The sequence below is a fragment of the Gavialis gangeticus genome, unplaced genomic scaffold (assembly GCF_001723915.1).
Source record: "Gavialis gangeticus isolate Ggan-Ray unplaced genomic scaffold, GavGan_comp1, whole genome shotgun sequence".
Classification (NCBI taxonomy): domain Eukaryota; kingdom Metazoa; phylum Chordata; order Crocodylia; family Gavialidae; genus Gavialis; species Gavialis gangeticus.
The window spans coordinates 59123538-59130496 of record NW_017729033.1 but is presented as its reverse complement, the minus strand read 5'-3'; the positions used below and the strand labels follow the sequence as shown (position 1 = coordinate 59130496).

General features: G+C 41.9%; 1 protein-coding gene across 7 annotated transcripts in view; it reads right to left on the bottom strand.

The window, feature by feature from the left end:
- The window catches only part of TBC1D1 (TBC1 domain family member 1), a 219186-nt gene that overhangs the window by 117593 nt on the left and 94634 nt on the right, over nucleotides 1–6959 (bottom strand). The window lies entirely within an intron of this gene.

Here is a 6959-nt window from a genome sequence, read left to right as displayed (position 1 = left end):
TCCAGGGAAGGTGAGAGCACCACCTCTCTGGGAAGCCTATTCCAGGCTCTGGCCACCCTTACAGTGAAGTAGTTCTTCCTAATATCTAACCTAAACCTATCCTCCCTCAGCTTGTGGCCGTTGTTCCTAGTGACTCCAAGGGGGGCCCTGGTGAACACACTTTCCCCGAGTCCCTGCTGCTGGCCCCTGATAAGGTTGTAGGCAGCCACAAGATCCCCCCTCAGTCTCCTCTTGCGGAGACTGAAGAGATTCAGGTCAGTGAAGCATAAGTACTTCACATGACCTTGCCTAAGGAAAAGGCAAAAAGAAAGGAAAATAAACCAGAATACAAAGAACTGTTACAAATCAATCTATAAGCAACATGAAATCTCTCTTAATTTCTTTTATTTTGCATTTTACCCACTCACCAATGTCATTGTTAAATTAATGGCAAATCTTACATATTTCTTGGACCAGTAGCTTCTTCTATCATCAAGTCAAAATATTTTTGACAAGATGTTAATTTGTTTAACAGAAAAAGAAACATTCTTTTTGAGGTCATTTTTTATTATGTAATTTCTCAGGGTGGGAATCCTGACTACACTGACTTAAGAAACACTCCATCATTTTCAGAGAAATATGCTGTTTAACCCAAAAGGCTATAAGTTAAAAAAGCCCAACTTCTATCAGATACCAATATTTTTTCTTAAAATTAACAGTATCAGATATTGGTTGAACTGCCTGAATTACACGTGCAAATCATCTCATTGCAATTTCCTACGCCAGTATTTGTAGCATGCTTATCACATGCAGTTCTAACATACCGTTTTGCATTCTTTCAGCTTTTGATTGAACTAAAGCATTACTTAGGACAGCAGCAAAGCAAATAGAAGTACGTGTGTGCGCGTGCGCATGCGTGCACAGAGCATATACTGAAAAATATTTAATTGTGCAGAAGGGTTTTGACAAGTCTCCACTACAGCACACCACAGAACCCAGAAGAGCCATCTCCCCATAACTGAGTACAGACATGGAGATGTATTCCTGAACTCCAGCAACCCTTTCTAGAAATCACCTTGGTCTTTAAAACAGACATGTCCTTTTTTTCAAACAGTTTAAACATGGTTGGATTTTGCAGGAAAGCTGGAACAAGAACCAACAATGGCATTAGGGGAAAAACATCTGGAAGGTTAAAAAAGAAAAAGAAAGAAAGAAGGAAAAAAAATTAGGTTTTACTTTGGCAGTTCAGAAAGACATCAATTAAATCAGTTCTTTCCTTTTATAGATAAGGAAGTTCAGCAACAAGAAAAACTCCAAAACTTACATGGTCAGGGGATTAAAACAATGAGTAACAAACAACCAAAAAGAGGCCAGGAAACATTACTTCACCCTTGAGCATGAGGCATGAGTCATCAGTTAAATCATATATAGAGCAAAAAGACAATGTCTAGGGGTTACAGTAGAAGACTGGAGGCAATGACTGTAAAGGTTTATTCTTAGCTATGGCACTAATTAGCTATGTGGCTTTAACAGCTCTCTGCTTCAATTTTACTTTATAAGACTGGGATGAATGACAGTGCTTGATGCAAAGACTTATCTTGTAGAGTACATTTTCACTGCACATTAGCCCAAATTCTTACCTGACTTTTTCCCCAATCCCCCATCATTTGTACAGAAACCAGTTTGAGCATGGTATGGAGATGGTCTATGTTTAGACTAGCTCACCTGGCTTACTGACTGGGTTAGACTCTACCCCAGATTAAAACCAGTTTCATTACAGGGAGGATATAGGCCAAGGGAACCCCCCCCCCCTCAATTTCTGGTAGTCCTTCCCTACAATTCCTCTCAAGAGCACAAAAGTTCTTCCACAACTGGTGCAAGTGACTGAGAAAGAATCCTAAAGCATCTCAGATCCAAGAACCATGAGATATCTCCTCACCTCACAAATGAACTATGCAACAAAGACATATTGTTAAACATCTTATGAGGCTTATTCAGATACTGAGCCAGCCTATACATTCCTCTTTTTCTACACGCTGGTTTAAACAAGAGCTGTGTTGGGACTCTTAAGTTGTCTTTGTATATTTGTGCATTCTTAGTTCTTGCCCTGTTCAGAGCTACCGCTTAGACTGGGTCTAAGGTAACCACCCGTCCTGCTTTATACCAGACCCTCCTGTTTGTAAACCTTTAGTCCCTTGTCCATTTCTGAATGAGCAATGGACTGCAAAAATGTCCTGGTTTTCAGTTCATTGGTGGCAATACATATCAAGCATTTGTCCTTGCGATTCTATTGACTGCGCCTAGAGGCAGGGCAGTGCACAGCCAGGAGGAGCAAGGTTACAATCCAGCCAGGGAAGGAGTAAGAAAGGGAGGTGGCCTTTTTGTGGAGGCCCCACTCCTTTCTGCTCATTGGCCAATGGGCCTAGTGGCCCTGCCCCTCCATCCTGATTGGCCAAGGCAGTGGCCCCACATCTCAGTGCTGATTGGCCAAGGGAGCCAATGGTCCTGGCCTCTCACCAAGGGGTTGTCCTGTATTCTGGGGATGCATCAGTGGCCACCCTAACTGGGTGACATGGCCAATCTAATTTGTACCACATTTTTTAGATGACCAGCATAAAATATGGAGCCTCTTCTCCTTATCCCTGTCACTGGGCCATGGTAGAGCACTCTAACCGTTCTACGCTGTCTAGCCACTCCAACACATTCTACACGGGTCTGAATGTTTGTAAAACATTTTGAAACACTGAAATAAGTTGCTAATGCCCCAGGTCTAGTACAGGTGGGGCCCAAAGCAAGGCGCAGGCTGGCAGGGGTCCGTGAAGCTGGGCTGGGCTGCACCAACCGGGAGTGGGGAGCTGGCCTGGCTCCAGAGAGCCCCTGCCAGCTGGGACCCTGTACTCCTGCCACCCTGCTCTGGGCCCCACTGGCACTGGCCCCGGGACACCGGTGCAGGCCCTGTGCTCCCAATGGCTCACCGCCTGCTCACACCCAGTGCCCCCCCAGCCCTGTGGTACAGGCGGGGGGCAGCGCACAGCCCCAATCCCCTGCCCACCAGCAGGGAAGAAGCTGGTGCTAAGCGTGGGAAAAGTGGCTCCTAGCCTGCCCCATGGCTGGCGCCCTGTGTTGCAGGTGCTTGCAACCCACGCAGGGCTGTCCGGAGCAGGCACAAGCAGCTCCAGGAAGCCTGTGAGCGGCTGCAGCGCACGGGGCTGGCCATGGGGCGAGTGAGGGGCCACTTTTCCCCACGCTCTCTTCCCTGAAGTACAACAGCAGACAGAAAAGAAATTTTTCCTTATATTCAGCCTAAAACGATTTTTCAGGAGTTTGTGACCATTGGACCTTCTCTTCCCTTGGGGTGCCCTACTGAACAGATGTTCTCCCAGTTCCTGATGCACACCCCTTTTGTACTTATAAGCTGCCACCAAGTCACCCCTGAGCCTATGCTTTTCCAGGGTGATGAGTCCCTGCGTTGCATGTACTTAAGGGTATTTCCTCCTGTATTCTTACAGAAATTTGTAATTAATATGACATTCAGGCATTCAAACAGAGAAATATACAGAAGTTATGACATCGGCACTGGACATAGCAAAGTCAGGAAAACAGATAAATATCTGAATGGTATTTTTAACAAATTTGCTCATCTCAATCTTGATTGGACAGATGGACGCAGCGTGGTTCTAATATTTACTACAGATATTGACTACAAGTACCAAATCAGCTCCCTAGCTTCTTAAGAAATGTAAGTTGATTATCAGAAGAAGAAATAACAAAACAAATGTTACACAAGGGTCTTCTATAGCATGATCACCTTTTTTCAAATTCCTTTTCCTATCCCACTAGCCCTTCACAGAGATCTACATGTAGGCTAAGGAAGTTTTAGGAACTCAAGTTTTAATGCTGGCTCTGAGCCTGACTCCTCTGTGACCCAGAAACAGAAGGGAAAAAACAACCTACAGAAACTCCTTTGTACCTCAGTTCCATCAATTGTCAAATGATAATAGTACTTACCAGCCTCACAGGGCAGGTAAATATTAGTTTGTTAAACATCTGTGCAGTACTCTGAAGATGAAATATATTCTAACTATAAAACATATTAAGATCAGTCATGCAGTCCTTCTCCAGGCAACATCACTATTACTACAATGAGACCTTTGCCCTAGTAAGAACTACGTCACTGGGTTAATTGTAAACATTGCTTGGACAAACTGCTTAAATTCTGCGGCAAAGCAAGGTACGTATAAACTCTGCTGTTTCTTGATATAAATTTTCACAGGAAAATAAACAGGTGAATTACTGCTGCACTGCTCTTCTTTCCTGCAGTACGTAATTGGGAGAAGTCCAGCAACATCCTACAATACAAAGATCAACATTTCCAGGTTTATTCTGTAATCTTCAATTCCGAGAATTCACTGTCTTCATTGATGGCCTTTCCATTCACAGTGTGGGGAACATGCATGACAAAGTGTTGAGATCAGGAAGACCAGTAATAGAAGACTGGTTCTGGAGACTGTTTTCTTAGCCCCTATAGTGATGTTCAGAAGAAAAAAAAAACAGTAGGATGATTTTTTCCCAGGAATGGATCAAACATTTGACATTTAGTGATAAGGACTTGCCTAAATGAGAAGTTATTTCAAAAGAGGCATTCCTATCTCCCTGCGTAGACATCCTTATTCCAGAATATGAATGGGTGAGAATGAGTGGAGGAGAGAGAAAGAAATGCAAATAAAGAGCAAATGTGCCTTATACCAACTTAGTTTAATCCATGCCAGGCACAGATTTTTAAAAAGAACTTTGTACTGTATTTGTGCATCTCCAGTCAGCAGTTTGCAGGTACCTAGATGCAGATAAAGGCACCATTTGCTGATATTATTAGCTTTTTACAGATGCAATTAATTATGTTCACAATAGCACACCTACAGTGATTTGTAGATGGAAGAAAGGAATCTCTTTATTAATGACGTGATTTTCCCCATGCATACATAATTTTGGCTTTCTAGAATACTTAAGTCTTCTCTGGCTAACTTTCTTTATTCCAATATGTAATTAGCAGACACAGATAAATGGCTACCGATGATCAAAAACTGCTCCCCCAAAACACAAAACAAAGTATGGAACAGCAGGATAAACAAAAAAAGTAATTTCTTACCTAATCACTATTACTTAAATATGGACATGCTTTATCAAGTTATCAAGTGTGCAGGGTAGGACTGGTGAACAGAAGAAATACAAACCAAGAGAAACACATGTTCACATAAAAGATGTTCTAAATGCAATATATGACAACTGTTAACAAACTATAAGATTTATTAATCCAGCAACACAATAGTCTCAAGTAAAATGTGCAGTTATTTTTGTAAATTGTACTATTTCTGAAGTGTTTAAATGGACATTTATTGGAAGTATGTACTGAAAAGGTAAGTGAACAAGAACAATAAATGAAATCTATGAGCAAAGCCTTTAAATACTCTTGGTTAATCTATTAAAGTCAAACTGGCTTCTAAAACTTCTTGATGTTTGTTTTTATTGGCTTACTAGGCTATCAATTACCAATCTACTCTGTGCATTAATTATTAGAAAACAAAAATAATTTTATGCCTGTGCAGGTTTGTGTTTCTCCATGGCATTCAGTGTTTTGAAAGCAAAAAACAGATTTTCCCAGGACTGACTTCCTTCTCTAAATACAGGAAAATCACTACTTTTGGCTACGGTTAAATAATTAAAAAAATGAATAAAATTAAAATAAAAACACTCACTCCTGGAATTTATACAAAGCACATATTAAAGGTCAGATGTCTTCACCCTGGAAGTGATTTTAAGAAGTGAAGAACTATTTTAATTAAGACAGATGGGTAACAGCTGAATGCAACAGCTATTTTGTGGTAAACAGAAAAAAAATATATCTGTTTATCTAACAAGAATTAAGTTGCCAAATAATCCATTCCACAGAAAATGAATGGTTAATGCATTAAAAACTGTGATGCAAGAAAAGCAAAAAGGCAAATACAATTTTAGCTCACCTACAGACTTTACAGTAGAGACTATAAGGTATGAATCTCTATGCCAGCGGTGCTCAACCTTTTTGCCCTGCAGGTCAGATAGGCAGTGTGTAGTATGTCCACAGGCCAAATATGGCCAGTGGCCCATGCAACTGTGTGTCTGGGGGGGGGGCATGGCCCAGCCCCAGTTCAGATGCAAGACGGGAATTTGGCAGTAGGCAGAGAGGTGGCAGTATTAAAATTGCCAGCACTCCCATGTTGCCAAATTTCCCAACCCATGAGGAGCTCTGTGGGCCAGATGCCATGGCTCCACAGATTGGATCTGGCCTGCAGGCCAGGGGTTGAACACCCCTTCTCTATACATATTCCTCCAGTTCAACAAAGTGCTTAAGCATATGCTTAAAACATTTAGATACCAGATTAGTCAGGTGCTTAAATTAAGATAAACCAAATTATTTGCAGTAAAACCCTCCCCAAACTCTACTGCCACTCTAGAGAGCTACAATTCCTAGAGTGCCCTGTGATGTGATATACTGAGCTAAGAGAAAATGCAGCCAGAGCAGAGGTACATTTCTTTTGCAAGACCCAGAACACCTGCCCTGTTAACTCACCTATCCCTCTTTACACTTCTGGATATGATAGAGGAGGGAGGAGTAATCCAAGGAATTATCTTGGAGGCAGAAGCAGATGAGAAGCAGATGAGAACAAGGAGTTACAGTCTCAAGTTGCAGCAAGAGACGTTTAGGTTACATATTCGGAAGAATTTTCTCACTAGGAAGCTAGTAAAACACTGGAACAGGTTACCCAGAGAGGTGATAAAAGCTCCATCCTTGGAGGTTTTCAAAACCTGTCTAGAAAAAGCTTTGGCTGGGATGATCTAGTTGGGGATGGTCCTGATTTGAGCAGGAGGTTGGACAAGATGACCTCCCGAGGTCCCTTCCAATCCTAACTTTCTGTGATTCTAGGGGAAGAAAAGGGTTAAGG